Genomic DNA, 18,483 nt, shown 5'->3' with positions numbered 1-18,483 from the left:
TTTCTGGGGCTGGGACGATGCATGATGTCCCTACACACATGTAGCAACACTCTATGGAGACACTGCCCAGGTGCACGAGCTGCCTAGGTTTGGGGACCAGCATCCTCTCATTTTCCAGGCTTGTGACAAGAAATTAAATCTCTGAAAGTCTCCACACTGAGACTTGGTCACCTTCCCGGCTGCTAGATGTGTTCAAGTGCACTGGCTAAGATTCTAAAGTGCAACATGAAAAGGTTGAGCTGTACCCATGGATTGCTTTGGGGTACTCCGAAGAAAATATTCTGTATGAATACCAACACATGGTATTATTATTTCATCTCTTAGTCAGATCTGACGCTTTTCAAGCCTGCAGGATTACACACACATTTTAATAAAATTCATGTTCCACAGAGCCTACTTCCATACAGCTACATTATATGATTTTTGTTCCAGAGTGTAGGTGGTGGTACTGATATTCTACTTCCTTTGACAGCTTCCCTTCCAATGTTTCAAATGCATTAACACACAGCAGGAATAATTGAAAGGCTTTTCATACTGCAAAACCATTCCCTGGTATAATCGCGAATGATTGCTACATCAGGGTTGAGTGAACTGTAACTGGCAATGTCATTCATTGATATTTTTTCTGGTAGACATTTAACATTTCTATGCATTTGAACACCCTCGTTTGGTAATGAAAGCATTGGAAGCCAATTCTCTCTGTTCTCTCTGGAAGGCCTGCTGTTCTTTCTCATTTTTCAAGTGCTCCGTGAACAAATAAAGTAACTTGGCATGGCCGCTAAGAGTGGTGTTTCAATACTCTGGACCCACTGATGTTGTTCTGAATACTTTGCCTCTGCCCCTTGCAGTGTAAAAGCAACCAGATGAAAAGGAGTGTTGTACATCTGAGTATAGACAGAACAGTTCCAAAAACCGTAAAGCCTCTTAGGGTCCAACTTGCCTCCCAAGGTTCTAAAATGAGTGGCCATTTTTTTTCCAACAGAAATTGCCAGTGGCAAATCAAGTTTGATCCCACCAAGGTGAAAAAATGCATCATATTCATGTTTGTATTCCACCCCATCAGTGCCTTACATAGTTACAGGAGTCAAAAAGGAAAAGAAAAAAGGAAAGGTTTCTAACTCATTAGATGCTCTTTTTTGTAACATAAAGAGGAGGAAGGTTTTTATTTTTCTTAAAGTTTTAATAATCATAAAGATATGCTAAACAAAGCACAAAGCATGAGTTTGAGAAACCTTGCTTACACAGTCACATGTCTGTATTCACAGGCTGTGACAGGTATATGTGATATATGAAGTAAGCCTATAAAATAAGGAGGCTTAGAAACACAGATTTGGACAATATATTTGTTTTCCAGTGAAGTTTAATTAAATAAGTTATGTTAAAGTGCTTTACAAACTTGTAAAGGGTGATATTCAAATATAAAATAGTATAATTATAGATTGTTCAACAATATTTAATGAGCAGCATCTATGGTCTACCCTTGTATATTAGTGAAATGATAACATTGGTAGGAACTAGGAACAAGGGACAATGAAATTGCTTTGCTCATAGCTATACAACTATAGAAAAGAGAGAACAACTAGTAAAAAGAGATGGCAGACTGGAGAGGTGATGCATATTAAAGGCCATTTAATGATGAGGCATTCTTGCCTGTCCAAAATACAACTGGGCTTTGAAATATATTGTTTGCTGAAAGAGCCATTTTATCATTGTATTTTCAAATCATGGAAGCTCAGAAGCTATTATTAAGAATAAAAATAAATTGAAGAGCTTGTTTCCCTCCTCCATAGATAGTATTGCAACTTATGGATGCGGTACAAATGTGGTGACAGAAAGAGACATGAAAGAAGAAAGGTCCTCAGGTCCTCAGTAACTTCCTACCAGAGGTCACTACTGATTGTATTTGCACTTATTCTCAGCTGCCATCACTCAGTCTCACAGTTGGTCATAGCCTCTCCTTCAAAATAAACCTTCAGTTCTCGATTGCTCCATATCAGGTTGCTGCCATTTCCAGCTGCTTCTGGATCAAAACATACTGCTTTCAGATTTGTCTCTCTAGGTCCCTGAAACAAATACACAAGCACAGAAATGCTTTGAGACATCTTACACTTAGCAGTGTTATTTGAGTCTGTAACAAACTGAAAACAAATCACAATGACTAGTATTGTTATTGAAAAGTTATAGTTTCCACTTGCCTGTATCTGTGGATAAGAAATTTGTTGAGTTTTTAGAACCAGAGATTCTCTCCCTCCATTATGGTTAAAATTTTACATGAGGGATGAAAATCCTGAAGAAAAGCAGTGAAGTACTGAACTTATTTCCTTCAGAAAGCAATCTCATTAAAATAGCTTGCAGATAGTTCCAAACTATCTTCAATATGATAAGCTCTTGTTTGGAAAAATACGTATCTCCGTGCAATGTCTGTACATTTTTCTAAACACTTGCTGTGCCATTTTTATTGTGCTAATGCATGGCTTAAATGCCGTATATAATAATGTATGGGCTTAGATAGCTTTTATGAATCTCCAGACATGGTTAGTTTCTATGAAACGTTTACTAACAGGTGGTTTTTGCCAAGTCTCTTGATTTTTCTTTGGAACCAACAAGGGCCAGGTGTATTTGGATAAATGCTCCCCTGCCTTTTCAGCTTCATCATCATCACTCAGTTCTCCCAAGATGATGCCAATCTTACTGACCTTACTCAGTCTGCTTCCAACTAGCTTGACAGGTTGCCTCCTCATTTATCGGGGGCATTTAAAAATCCTCAGTCCCAAATGTTCCCTGGATTCCAACGAGGAAATGGGAAGAGAAGGATACAGTATTCCAACTTTTTCTCTCTCTTTTGTTGTCCAATGATTATAGTCAACCAGCTTGAAATTGCTTATGCTTATTTCAGCTCATCTCTTCAAGCTCTGCCTACTCTAATAAAAACACCAACAACAGAAGACTTCTTCCTTGTACTTCATTTTAGCGATAATGCCTCTGCCTGTTCTATAGAGATAAGCCACCCTTGGACATAATCATGTTCTACTAGGCTGTGTACATAGGGAGCTAGAATAAACTTTAAGTGATACATTACTATAATGAGTAAAGCCTTTTAAACATTGATTTTTTTTTTTATAGTCAGGGTCTGGTGACAAATAATCTTCTGAGTGGATTAAGAGAAATACCATTTCACAGGCATTTCTTTAGAAATGTATTTATTTAGAAATGTAACACATTATTTGGTACTACAGACAGATTCTAAAGTACATATTAGACTCAGGTCCTGAAGTCAGGAATACCATAATCCACTTTAAAGGGAGAACCACGAGACCTAACAGAGGGCAAAGATAATTGAATACTGCTTTATTTTGTTTGCTTTGCTTTTTAAATGAGACACATGACTAAATTCTTCAACAATTCCTAAGAATCACCACCACTCGTCTTGCTTTCTCCTGGAGGTAGGACCATATGATGGTCATCAGTGGACACCTATGATGGGCTGGAGACCTTGGGGCCCAGGCAGAATTGGAGCCTGTAGTTTGGACTTTCCGTTCTGTTTTTCAGGGGCTTGTACACAGAAGCTTGAATAAATTCCTTGAAAATTTAAAAATACATAAATTTCTGACAGGTCATAAGACACGAGTTTGGATAGAAGTGGAGGCAGGAGAACCTGACATTTGTAATGACAAAGAAGAGCAAAATCGATCCCTGTGAAGAGAGCAAAGGTGAAACAGACTTACCCGAGGTCATCTCCTTCCTCGGACACCACCAGTCTAGTTAGAGCCAGATTTCCTGTGATGGCTTCAAAGCACCAGATTGTGTAATTTCAAATACCGGACTATAGAACACAAATAAACAAAAATAATGACATCAGGTGAATTAACTGTTCTTGTTATATAGGACTATCTGAATAAAGAGGCCTCCTGGACACAATCTATAATGGTGAGTACAATGATTCTACTTTGCAATGCTTGGGGCAGAATTTAAAATGTAAGTGATCATATAAACACACACGTTTTTAAACTAGCAGAAGCCTCAACACTTCAATCTGACTAGTGATTACATACTTCCCCTTCTCCTCCTCCTCTATTTCCTCCTCCAATATACTTCATATTAGATTCCATAGTTAACTTACAAAGTACAATGTCCACTTAGGAACAAAGGAAGTACTAAGTATTTTCTCCCAGACGGTGCCAAGTAAGAATCCACCAACTTGCTTGTCTGTAAATATTTGATTTTATGATTGGTCTAGTGTTCTCTTATCATCAAATCTCATCACATGAAAAAAATTAAATGTTACAAAAATTCAATTTTGACAGTGCCATAACTCCTCCCATAAACAAACCCAAAAGCAAAATGATGAGCCTGCTGCCAGAGGTCCTTCGGTTTTCCACTGTCTCCTTCAACTACACTAACCTTCAGCCAAAGTAGACCCCTCACAATTAGCCAAACCAAAGTGCTTCTCTGCTATTACTCACACTCTTCTTTCCCCCCTGGGATCCCTGCCTTCTCACTTACTTATTCACGCAGGAACTCAGTACATAGAATATATATTTGTTGCTTTATCTGTACCAGTGTCTATGTCTCTCTCAATCCTATTCCTGCTTCAGGAGTGAGGAGTCTAATTCAAAATCAGGCAATTATTCCATGAAATCTTAGTTTGTCTTTCTGATGAAGAAGAATTTATTAATCTATCCATTTAGCCATTTATACAGTTAAATATTATATTGAACACCTATTGTATACTAAGTTTTAATAATACAAGTATATAAAAAAATTCTGTCCCCTGACTATGGAACTTGAAGTCTAATTGAAAGGCAAAACAATAAAATAGTAATTTCCCTCCAGCTGCAGAGTAGAATGGTAGAATTGGGCAAAGTATGTGCTTCAAAAACCTAAATCATACTGCAAGGGCCATCATTTTTCCAGAGGAAGGAACAGCTGATGCAAGCCTTAAAATGCAAGGAGAACTCACTAAATAAAGAAGAGAATGAAGGATATTCCAGGCAGAATGAAAAGGTACAGGGGACATAGCATGAGTGTGAGGAAAACTGAAGTTTCTAAGTGGTCAGACCACACATGTACTGCAAGTCATTGGTAGCAGCTTCCATGAAAGGACCTTGGTGGGTGAGTGGCCAGAGGTGAGATTAAGATGTGAATAGGAAGTAGCTCTTGAAACATTTCTGACAACTAAGTGAAGAAATTTATATTTCATCCTGAATGCTTTTGGGGAGTACTGAAATGCTGAACAGGGAATGGCAAAATCAGAATTTGGTTTTGAATGATCCCCAGATACTTAAGCCAGAAATGTAAGAGACAGACACTCTATTACCCTCTCTCCAAATCTCTTACATTTTGTCCACCAAGTCTCAGATTTCACTGTCAAATATGTCTGGGTTCCACCTTCACCTCTTTCTCCTCTGCTGCCACAATCTTTAACTAGGATCAACCAAGATGTCTTCAAGAATGTTGAAAGGATATGCTAACTTGTGTCTTATCTCTATCATGTGCACAATAACATGAATGATCTTTTAAAAACTGTATATCTGATCATACTGTACTTCTCCTTAAAATGTTTCATTGATGTAAACGTACAAAACATGATTAAAGAAGATCCTTCAGAGGACCTTATATCTGGGGTGAGGCCCACAGGATTGATAGAAGCTAGCTATTCAAAGAACTGAGGGAAAATCAGAATTATATCATAGTGTAAAAAGGCAATTCAAGGAGTGACAGAAGATATTTACAGAACAGGGCTTATATATACAATTAAAATAAAATAATCATAAAAGGCACAAATGGCAGCCCTTCTACTAAAGAGAAGTGCAGAATGACAAGTGACACCAACCAAGTCCTGCTGAGGGCTGAATGTCTGTGTCTGCTGCAACTCCATATGGTGTAGCCCTAATCCCCGGCATGATAGCATTGGGATGTGATGCACCCTTCATTACCTACAGAGGTAATTTAGTATCGATGATATCATGGGTCTGCAGCCCCCATGATGAGACTGGTTCCATTAGAAGAGGCTGAAGAGACCAAACCTCTCACTCTCTGTCTTATGAAGATACAGCAAGAAGGTGGCCATCTATAAACCAAGAAGAGGGCCTTCACCAAGAATCCAACTATGCAGGAACCCTGATCTCAGATTTCTAATCTCCAGAACTCCTGAACTTCCACAGTGTTTCCTGTTTAAGTCACCCAATCTATGGTATTTTGTTGATGCAGCCTAAACTAAGGAATAGAATAAGGTCCCAATTTGAATGTCTGTATATATCAGTAACCAAGATGCCCAATCTAAATAAAAGGATGGGGTACAGAAAGAAATGATGCCTAGTATTAGGTAGACATTTTTTCATCAGTTAGTAATTTCAGTTCGATAAGGAAAAAATACAAAGATCAAAGTAGGACTACAGTTTTAAGAAAGGTCAGGCAGAATACCTGTAGGCAGGACAGATTCCAGACTGCTTGCTGGTTCCTGCTGAAAACCAGAAATACAAGCAGCACCAGTAGATGCTCATAAGAAGCTTGTAAGTAATTTTAACTTAAATTTCTAAATATCATCTATTATGCTCAAATTTATATATCATCTCTCTAAAGTTGCAATCTGTTTTTGTTTGTTTGTTTGTTTATATTTTTCTGTTTGTTTCTTTCCTGGAAGTATTTAGCAAACTGAATGCAAACTGAAGGAGTGAGGCATTTACTTACCCAACCATAGGGCAAATAAAACTGATTTTAGCCATCACTGAACCTGGAAGAAGGAAAATGAGTAAGTGCTTTGTAAGAGATAGGAGTTGGTGAAAGAAAGAAAAGAAAATAGAAAGAAAGAGAAAGGGAGGAAGGAAGAAAAGAAAGAAAGAAAGCCTTAACAAAGGCCTGCTCTCTCTATGCCAAGAAAGTTCAGTCCTACAAAGACAGAGAACATTTAGAAAATATCTGCTTACTCCAGCTAAATACCGCAAATAGACACAAGATGGTGATAACCAAAGGCAAGGAGAAACTTTGAAAGCAGCAAAAGAAAAACAATATGACACAAGAGAACTTCAATAAGGTGATTTTCTGACTTCTCAGCAGAAGCAATAAAAGCAAGAAGGCAGTGGAATAATATACTCAAAACTTACAAAGAAAAAAGACTGTCAACCAGAAATCCTATAATCAGCAAAGCTATTTTTTAAAAGACCAAGGCAAAATAAATACTTTTCCAGATAAACAAAAGCTGAAAGAATGTGTTGCTGGCAAACTTGCCCTATAAGAAATATTAAAAGTTCTTCAGGCTGAACTCAAGTAAACCTGGAGGGTAATGTGAAGCCACATAAACAAAGAGCACTAGTAAATGTAACAAAGTAATTGTGAAAGGCATTATGAATGAGTATTTTTCTTTTTTTATTCCTCTGACTGATTTAAAGAGGAATTGTATAAAATTATGTACATAATGTATTGCTAGGCTTATAACATATAAAATGTAAAATATATATTATATATTTGCTAATAATACAAAGCAAAAAGGAGGCAGTTGAAGCAAAGCTGTATTGGTCTAAAAAAATAACTATAGGTAGTAAAGTAATAGAGTCAAAACTCAGTTCTCAAACATCTCCCATCTCAAATAATTTGGTTCTCCACCAAGTTGTTCAAGGAAAAAATGGTTCAGTTGTCAAACAAAATTTCTGTTCTTGATCCGACAACACTTTCATTCTGATACCTGGAAAAAATTATTGTGTTTTCAAACAAATCACTTCTCAGACAGCCTTCCAGAATGAATTAAGTTTGAGAACCAGGGCTCTACTGTAATTATAGCAATGCATTATTGGTTTGGTAACATTAATAGATGTAATACATATAATAATAATACCACAAAAAGAGGGACTGAAGTAGAGCTATATAAGGGGAACATTTCTTTTTTTTCTTTTTTGATTTAATCTTTATTGTATTTTTTCCATTACCATTTAGTCCCCTTTTACCCCCCTTCCTCCCTGCAATCACCACATGGTTGTCCATGTCTATGAGTCCTTTTTTATTTTTGCTCAATTCCTAAACACCTTAACCCCCCACCACCAGCTGTCATCTGCTCCCCATCTATGAATCTGTCTCTGTTTTTCTTGTTAGTTGAGTTTGTTCATTAAATTATACACATGAATGAAATCATATGGTATTCGTCTTTCTCCAACTAGCTTATTCCACTTAGCATAATGTTCTCCAGGTCCATCCATACTATTGCAAATGACATGATACTGTAAATATAGAATGCCAAAGATTCTACCAAGAAACTATTAGAACTGATAAATAAATTAAGCAAAGTAGCAGAATACAAAATTAATATCCAATAATCAGTTGCATTTTTTATGCCAATGATGAACTAACAGAAAGGAAATTTAAGGAAACAATCTCATTCACAATTGCTCCAAAAAGAATAAAATGCCTAGGAATAAACCTAATCACGAATGTGAAAGACCTGTACCCAGGAAATTATGAGACACTGAAGAAATTGAAGAAGATACAAATAAGTGGAAACACATGTCACATTCATGGATAGGAAGAATTAACATTAAAACATATGTACTACATGAAGCAATCTATACATTCAACACAATTCCTATCCATATTCCATTGATATATTTCACAGAACTAGGACAAATATTTCAAAAATTTATATGGAACCACAAAAGACCCCACATAACAATAGTGATTCTGAGAAAGAACAACAAAGTTGGAGGAATCACATTACCTAATATCAAACTATACTACAAGGCCATAGCAATCAAAACAGCATGGTACTAGCATAAAAACAGACGCATAGATCAATGGAACAGAGAGCCCAGAAATAAACTCATACCTTCACAGTCAATTAAAATTCAACAGTGTAAGCAAACACATACAATGGGCTAAAGATAGCTTATTCAATAAGTGGTGTTAGGAAACTTAGACAGATACATGCAGAAAAATGAAACTAAACCACCTTCTTGTGTGAGGAACCACACCTTTTTGCATGAGGAACCGCCTCACACAAGAATAAATTCAAAATTGATCAAGACTTAAACATTAGACCAGAAACAAGAAAAATCCTAGAAGAAAACATAGGCAGCAAAATCTCAGACATTGCTCGTAGCATTTTTTTTTTATCAGATCTATCTCCCCAAGCAAAGGAAAAGAAAGAAATAATAAACAAACGGGACTACACCAGACCAAAGGGTTTTTGCACAGCAAAGAAAATCGTGAGAACAAAATAAAAGGACAACACACAGAATGGAAGAACATTTCTCTATATCACTGTTATTAAGCTAGTTTCAATATGAAGCTGATAAGTTAAGATGTATATAGTAACCCTTGAACAACCATTAAAAAATAATTCAAAAATATAGTGAAAAAAATCACTCAAGCCCTGGACGGTGTGGCTCAGTTCGTTGGGCATTGTCCAGCAAAGCAAAAGGTTGTGGGTTTGATTCCTGGTCAGGGTACATGCCTGGGTTACAGGTTCAGTCCCTAGTCAGGGTGCATTCAGGAGGCAAACAATCAATGCTTCTCTCTCACATTCACACTTTTCTCCCTCTCTTTCTTCCACCCTTCCTCTCTCTTTGGAATCAATAAAAGAAAAAATACTTTAAAAATCACTCAAGGAATTAACATGCTACATTAGAATATATTCACTTAATGCTGAAGAAAGCAGTAAAGAAAGAATAAAAGAACCAAAAATACATGAGACATATGTATCTAAAACAAAAAGTAAAATGAAACATGTAAATTCAACTACATCAACAATAAAATTAAATGTGCAGTTAAATGTTTGATTAAATGTAATCAAAAAGGTGGAAATCATCATACTGGATTAAAAACAAGCAAATAAAAATAATATAATCCAATGACATGTTTTCTACAGAAAATACATGTTAGATTGAAAGATGGAAATAAATAGATAAAAAGTTAAAGAATAGAACATGATAAATTATGAATTTAGAAATCAGAGGCAGAAGGCTGAAGTGGCTATACTAGTTTTGACAAAATAGACCTTAAAATAAAAGTGTTACCAAAGATCAAGAGGGACATTTTATAATAAAAAAGAGCCAATTGATTAGAAAGCTGTAACAATGATAAAACCTAAATTTGCAAATACTTGTCTAGAATGACCAATAACAAAAGAGAAAAGACTCAAATTATGAGGCTTAGAAAGGAAAGAGTGGACACTATTGTTGACCTTTCAGAAATTTTAAAAAGAGATGAAAAGGGATACAACGAACAACTGTATGCCAACAAATTGATAACTTCAATGAAATGACAAATTCCTAGAAAGACACAAACTACTTAAGCTGATTCAAGAAGAAATAGACAATTCGAATAAACCTATAACAAGTAAAGAAATTTAAATCGTTCAAAAAACTACCCATTTAAAAAGAAAACCAGATGGCTGTATTTTCCATCTGAAAATGAAATTAAGAAAACAATTCCTTTTACAACAGCATCAAAAATAAAATACTTAAGAATAACAAAAATGCAAAACTTATATTCTGAAAACTGTAAAATATTGTTTAAAGAAATTAAATAAATGGCAAGCATCCAATGCTATGCACCAGTAAACTTAATATTGTTAAGATGGCAGTATACCCTAAGCAATATACCCCAAAAATACCCTGGGGCAGTATACCCCAGAAATTCAACATAATTTCTATCAGAATATCAGTGGACTTTGTTATAGAAATTGAAAACCTGATTCTAACATTCATAGTGACTTAAAAGAGACCCAGAATAGCCAAAATAATCCTGAAAAAGAAGAACAAAGTAGGAGGACTCACACATTCTGATTTCAAAACTACTACAAAATAATGTAATGAATATGGTGTGTTATTGGCACAAGGAGAGACATATGGATCAATAGGAAAAAATCTGAGATGCTAGAAATAAACCTCCGCATCTAAGATCAACTGATATTGGAAAAGCGTACCACGATTATGCAATGAGGATAAGTAGTCCTTTCAACAAATGGTTCTGGGACAAATGGATATCTGATACAAAAGAATGCAGTTCATTTTATATATTGCAGGAAAGATAACTCTAAATAAATGAAAGACCTAAATGTAAGCACTAAAGCTATAAAACTCTTAGAAGAAAGCATAGGGACAAATTTTTATGACCTCATATTTGGCATATGATCCCAACAGTCTGAGCAAAAAAAGAAAACAACAGATCTATAGAACTTCATCAACATTTAAAACTTTTGTGCTTGAAAGAATACCATCAAGAAAATGAACAAATCCACAGAATACAAGATAATATTTGAAAATCATATATCTAAGGGATTTGTGTCTGGAGTGTATAAAGGACATTTATGACTCAATAATAAAAAAGACAAATAACACAGTTTTTTTCCAATAAAAATGGCCAAAGAATCTGAATAGATATTTCTCCAAAGAAGATACACTAATAAAAAATAAGCATTGAAAAACTGTTCAACATCATCAGTCATCAGGGAAAGCAAGCCAAAACCACAATGAGATACCACTTCACAAACACTATGATACTTGCAATAAAAGTGAGAAAACACAAAAGTCAGATAAAAAGCATGTAGAAAAATTAAACCCTCCTACACTGCTGGTGAGAATGTAAAATGGTACCACTGCTTTGGATAGCAATTGGGCAGTTCTCACATGATTAAACATAGCGTTATCAGCAATTCCATTCCTGGGGACACAGCTTAGAGAAATGAAAACAAATGTTCATGCAAACATTTGTACAGAAATATTTATAACAACATTGCTCATAATTACCAAAAGATGGCAACCATTCTAGTGTTCATTAATGGATAAATGGATAAACAATATAGGGTGGATCTAAATAATGGATTATTAAGAGGACTAAAGTACTAATGAATTATAAAGAGGACTAAAGTACTGATCCCTGCTACCAATGGATGAACTTTGCAAAGTGAAAGAAGCCAGTCACCAACGACTACATACTATATGATTCCAGTCCTATGGAAGTCCACAATAGAGAAATTTGTAAAGACAGAAAGTAGATTAGTGGTTGCTTGGGGCAAGGGAGGGTGGAGGGACGGGGAAGTGACAGAAATTTTTTAAAACTGATTGTGGGGGTGTTTGCACATATCTGTGAATATACTAAAAAACATTGAATTAACTTGGTGACTTGTATGGAATGTGAAAAAGAGTTGTTAAAATAAAGAAATCTGAATATGGTGCTAATGGAACCCCACTGTGACTAATTATTATGTCAATGATGGTGCTGGAAACAGGTAAAAAAAATTGACTTAGAAGAGATGATGTTTGAGGTGGTTCTTCCAGGGTAAGCACCATGTTTCATCTTTTTTCTCATTTCTAGTCTTGCAAGATGGAATGGGCATTTTGTATTTTCCCTCAATTCTTTTGAAAACTTGCTGTGCGACTTAGCAAGTCATTTGTAAAAGAGTACCCCCACATCATTACACAAAAATAACTTATTGTTTAAATCACCCAAAAAATTGATATCTATGATCTTTTAAAAACTTACAATCCTCACCCCTCCTTAGTAGTAATAGTTGGCGTCAGCTATCAGCGCTAAGCGGTCTGTGCTAATGCGGTGGCCCATTGAGTTGGGTAACTTGAAACATTAGATAATCTTCCTGGATAAATTAGAATGGTGTCAATATTTCTGAACACTGTTTTCTATCTCCTTTGAGCTGACAGTCCCTACCCAGATGGACAATGGGATATTTGAAGTTCTTATACCTTACACAGCAGGGAGGGTTGCTAAGCTAATGATCACCAGCTGAGATTTAACTATCATTTACTCATTTTTTACTCATTTCCTGATGCAGTTAATTCTTCAACCAACTTGTTGTACTATATATAGTAAGCAAGTAAAGCTTGTTTACTCTAGGACAGACACGCTAACAAATGTGGGAGATACAGAGTTGGCAAATAACACGGTACCCCTCTCCTCCTGGAGCTCACAGTCGATGGCCAAGGGCAGACAGTAGGAACAGACTACAGCAATATGCTGTGTGTGCTTTGGAACACCTGGTTGTCAGGTCAGAACAGACTCAGAAAGGAAGAGACACTGAGCTGAATGTTAAAGGACTGAAATATGTTCTTCTGGCCAAGGTGAGATGTGTGTATGTGTGCACATAATTTTGGGCAGGGGTGCAGGACATTTCATTGAAAAGAACAGCATGTGCAAAGCACCCCATCGTGAAACAACATGCCCGCAAGCTTTGTACGACACCCTCCTTCAAGGAGTTAGGCAAATATATCCATACATTAATCCTGACTTCTGCATCTACAGGGTTCAAAGGAGACCAATTTAAGCTCTTTCTAAGGAGCATGATAGGCCTTTAACCTCTTTGTCAGGATATCTTTTCCTGTCCACACACCCCACAGCCTCTTCCAGAACTGGGAAAGGTCCCCCAAGCCCAGGGTACTCATTGTCCAAGTTAAGAGCATGCCATCTCAGTTTGGCCAGGCCAAAATAGGCCAATAGATTTTGGAACATATCCTCTTTTTCATACCTTAGCTGCTCCTAACTTCGGTGCAGAATTCACAAGAGGTTTTAAGTTAAGCCCGTCAGAGCGTCTGCAAATTCTTCTTTGAACAGAAAGCAGACGCCTGGTCCCTGTTATATGTCACTATGGAGTCACTGCGGGCCCCATGTGTCAACCACCTTGTATATTAAATAAACAGTACCTTACATTGATATAATCTCGTACAATTTATGAAGATATACCACACACAGCAACTCATAGTATAATTCTCAGGTTAGAAGGTCAAGTGTTCTCTTGACTAGCAGAGAAGGCAATAGAACTCCGCGACATGACCAACGTCATTCAGCTAGTCAGTAACAGAGGCAGGGCCAGAGCACATTTTTTTAATTCAAATCCTGAGTTCACAATCTGGAATCTGCTTTTTGTATTAATTTTGGTTTCATTTTTCTCTCATCACAGGAAGTTCAGAGGTGGGTAAATTCAGGGTTGTGACAGCGAATCAATGATGTTTGGTCCACCTTCCTTATTTCATAGGTCTTTGTCCTCTGCCTGTCCCCTCCTGGTCACCAAAGGACTGCTGCAATTTGAGGCTTCAAGTTTGCTGTCTTGGAAGGAAATAAGAGGAAGGGATACAGGGACAAGAGGCCCAAAAGCTGAGCCTGTCAGGTTTTAACAAATAAATAGATGCTTTCCTGAAGCCCCTCCCAGGGGACTCCAGTCCACACCTGTTTGACCAAACTGAGTTACACGGCCATTTCCAGCTGCCAAGGACAATAAGAAAAGAGTTTTCCTTTTGGATTTCTAAAATAAAAGGAGGCAAGGGAAGAGAGGACATTGAATAGCTCCTGGGTAAGGTAATCATGTACAATGTCCATCTCTGAGCTATGTTTGGTCAGCTTTTTAAATATCATATCTTACTTTTCATTAGATATATATTATTATATAGAGAATATGTTATGCATGTATTATACATAATATATTATCTAGATAATACATGACATAAAGTAAATTATTATATAGAATATGAAAATATATACATATCTGATGGGATTTAAATGGGGAGAGGTTAGACTGTCAGAATATATTGAATAAAACACTACAACCTTGGTCTCTTCTTGTTCTGGCCTAAGTGCTTTTGCACAGAGATTGGTAAAATGTGGGATTCTTCAAACTTGCCATTCGTATGCCCATTTTGTACTCTTCTCTCTTTTTTCTGTTATTTCTTTCACAGGAATGTTAAAGGGTAAACAAAGTAGAAAGGATAACATAGTGAACCCCTTATAGGCAGGTAGACAGGTGTTTTGTCTACCCCTCCTTTTTCTCCTCTGCAATTTTTAAAGCAAACATTTCATTTCAGTACACCAAAATGAACTACCCCTCTATGCCTCAAATGTCTTTTTTCTTCTTCAAACAAGAGACTCTACATGAATTTTAACATAGTTTTGAGAAAAAAATTACCAATGGAAAAAATGTTACTTGAAAATTCTCCCCCCACCCCTCTCTCTCCTTCTCCTCTCTCTCCATATTTTGATCTCTTGTTACACAGGAGTAACAACAAATTTTCAAAAGGAGAGATAAATTTAAAAACTGAAAAGCTAAGCAGAGTTGGGGCGACCCTCTGGGGGTACCTCTCACCTCTACTACTCAGAGCAGGATTTATGACCCCCCTCCCCTATCTTAAATTTTAGGTCACAATTATGTGTTTTTTAAAGTATCACTGGTACTTAACAAATGTAGCAATTAGTATTCTATTAGGTTTACACTCATAACATTAAAAAAGTTTTCTAAATCTCAAACCATATGCTCTGTAATAACTTACTTAGTAGGAACCGCCGCAATATCCTAAATGAGAAGCTGTTGAAGTAAGAAACTGTCCTCTCCTTCTCTTTTAGAGATTTTGATTACTTTGACCTTCTGTCGCTACCTTATCCTTTAAGACAAATAATCTGGCATGTTAACAACTATTCCTAATTAAGTAAATAATTTTGTATTTATTTATGCACACACAATGCCATCCATTTATTCAGCCATTCATTTACACATTCATTCATTCACTAAACGTGTCTTGGGCCCCCCACACATCTTATTGTTGCAATGTTTAAGGATGAAGATCCTGGGACTCTGACTGTATCTTTTTTTAATAAAGCTAAGCAAACCCACACCCTGAAAGCTCTCTGTGGGAATCAGAAACTGGTAGTTTCCTGAAGGTCTGTAGAGGAGAAATGTCAATCTGAAAAGGGTATTTGCAAAAAGGCACAGTGGCAGGATGGTGGGGTGAGAAACGGGCCTGGCTGGAAGGCTCTCTATATGTGTATTTTTATCATCCATGTGTTGGATGAAGCAGGGAGCTGCCAGATAGCTTCTTTTCGACAGCTTGGAGTTACTGTTGGGAACAGATCCATGTATGGAAGCGAAAGCCGAAAGGCACAGATAAGCAGAGATCCAGCTATGCAAACCATGTTTAGAGACACTTAAAGGACAAGCATCCCAGGTCCTTTCTTTCTGGTAAATTTGGAGAAGCCATCACACCGGGTCTATTTTCACATCCAGCCCATGCGGACCAAGCAGCCCCGGCTTCACAGAGGTAGGTGCAGGGCTTTTGTGATGCAAGTTATCTGAGGGATCGTTCGTGAATATTCCCTCCCAAGCTCTTGTCCCTTGAGGGAAGCTGCCAGATAATATTTTGGGAGAAAAGAAAAAGAAGGAAAGATTTGAGTTGGGGTTTGTGACTAAGAGGTAGTTAACAGCTCTGCCTTCACGAGACAGGGCAGCCTGGTTACAGAGAGAAAGTGACAGCACAGAATCACTGCCAAATATAATCCCTTTGCCCGGGGTCACTTACCGTTCAGATTGTTGTGGATATGACTCTCCCTCGGTATTGCCAGCACCTTGGGAGTGGGCCACAGCTTCCAGTGGATTCTGATACTGTGTGTGTTAGGGTGGGGGAGGCAGGACTTGCCCTTTCCTTAGTTTGTTCCTCCAAAGCCAGCGTAAACTCCTGTGCGGCTAGTCCTTCCTTAGACATAGGAAGAGCTGCTTGTAAACGACATTATTATTTTTGGCAGCTGAAGTCATTTTTGCAGTGTTTCTCAGCAGATTTGGAGTTTGATTACATCCTGTTCAGAGATTCTTGGGTTTCTTTCACAAGCTCGGGGTCTTGCACAAGTTGAAATTGCTGAAACCAGCTGTAGACACTGGACTTATCTCAGTACCTTTCACATTTTCTTGCTTTCTTTTTTGCTAATGACTGAACAACATGAGATCTTGAGAAGATCTCACCAAAAGCTACCACCGTTTTATCATTAGGGATGAATTGGAAATAGCAGATTGTGGCTGAATAACAGAAGCCGTATATCTCAGAGGTGCAAAGAAAAAGTATGAACGTGAAGACAAGAACATTTCCATTCTCTATATGCCTCTAGTCTATTTTCTAGAATGCTGGTTAAGCTAGCCAAATCATATCTATGACATGTAAAATGCTACTCCAGGTAATTAACAAATTATAATCATTAGTTCATGAAAGACTTTTTAAAAAAAATTGTTAGCAAAATTTGAGAACTCCTGAAAATACAAAAGTTGAAGGAAAAAAATTATAAATCATATTTGTGAAATGTGTGTTTCTCCAAGATTTAATTAAAAGAAATTTTAGCCAAGATAATGGAATTTAAATTCAAGATTTCTCTTGTTGAGACTAATGAGTCTATATTTCAAGTAGTATTTGAGCCAACTATTCATTTAACTAAAAGTTTTCAATCTTATGACAGAGCCTAAGAGGAAAAGAAGAAAGAAAAATTGAATGTGATTTTTCCTTCCCTGATGACAAAACATGACATGGAAAATTATGAATAAATGAGTGTAAGAAAGTAATAAAATGTTTGTAATACTAACCAAAGAGATGTTCACTGGGTGAGTTAGTAAGCTGGCTAAGGCAGTTCACTTCAGGGACATACATGACATGACTTTAGTTATGTGGTGGTTTCCTTCAGGTAGCAACGCTTCCATAATACCAAAAAAGTTGCAGAAAAAGAGAAAATATGGTTCTATTTCCATAATAATACTAAATGTGGATGTTTTCATTAGATTATTCCTATTTACACTGAGAACACATTACATTAGCAACACATTCACACTTACTCTTTCCACATCTCTTAAATAGGCTATTTTACTTCACTTAAAAAGACAAATATTCTGCATCAGAGAGAGAGAGAATGGAAGGGAGAGAGAATAAACTATGCCTTCTTTTTTAAAAAAACTAACAGCAACAAGCTGTCATAACTTTAGCTAAAGTGAAACAGGCCCACAAAAGGATGGTTTGAAAATACTTAATTAAATACTACATATCAACCAGCTTTCCAAAAGGAACAGCACAGCAGGCATGTTGGCAATTTTTAATATGTAAAAGATTGTTCTAAATTATGTCACTGGTATTTGTGATCAGATGCAATGCACACATGATGTCATAGACCGTTTTCTCATTTGTTGACTGCCAAGTTCATTTCGAGCGTGTACTCCTCACGAGCAATGTCTGCTCCCATTTTTCTTAGCAAAAAATCCTAGTAAGTGTAATATAAGTAATAAACAATGACTTCCTGCTATTTTTATACATGGTGTGTCAATATCTATGAAAAAAGTGACAGTCACGCTACTTACCCTTTGGAGTTATGACTTCTTGAGCATTCAGTGAAGACTATACATGGAGAAAGTCTTGAAGAGATCAAATATTGAGAAGGTAATCAAAGTACTGACAGTCTTATATGAAAACAAATGACCTGAATGTTCTATATACGCTACAGTTAGCTGAGATGTGAAACAAATTTGTGGTGGCCAAGAATGATAGGTTAAAGTGTGTCCTGATACTGTATGGTACCAATTTAAGACTTCTGTCTATATAACAGGGCCAGACTGGGTTGCTCCCAGGCCTGGTCAATGAGCAGGAGGAGCAAGTGTTTTATTTTCTTTTTTTAAAACCTTATTCACTTTTAAACCTCACTTATTCATAAGCCATCAATCCTCAATCAATAAGCAACAGGATATACTTATTG

The 18,483-nt window shown here is 36.7% G+C and overlaps 1 long non-coding RNA gene across 1 annotated transcript; it reads right to left on the bottom strand.

Annotated features, from left to right (window-relative positions):
* Positions 1–1,351: 1,351 nt before the first annotated feature.
* Positions 1,352–17,187, bottom strand: LOC118501064. The gene is made up of 3 exons (XR_004903635.1): positions 16,284–17,187; positions 2,697–2,781; positions 1,352–2,063 (listed from the first exon to the last, which is right to left on the bottom strand). It is a non-coding gene; the product is annotated as an uncharacterized LOC118501064 (long non-coding RNA).
* Between the last annotated feature and the right edge of the window lie 1,296 nt (positions 17,188–18,483).

The sequence above is a fragment of the Phyllostomus discolor genome, chromosome 6 (genome assembly GCF_004126475.2).
Source record: "Phyllostomus discolor isolate MPI-MPIP mPhyDis1 chromosome 6, mPhyDis1.pri.v3, whole genome shotgun sequence".
NCBI classification, from domain to species: Eukaryota; Metazoa; Chordata; class Mammalia; order Chiroptera; family Phyllostomidae; genus Phyllostomus; species Phyllostomus discolor.
Note: the sequence above shows the minus strand (reverse complement) of the source record. Positions and strands in the feature narration are given on the sequence as shown.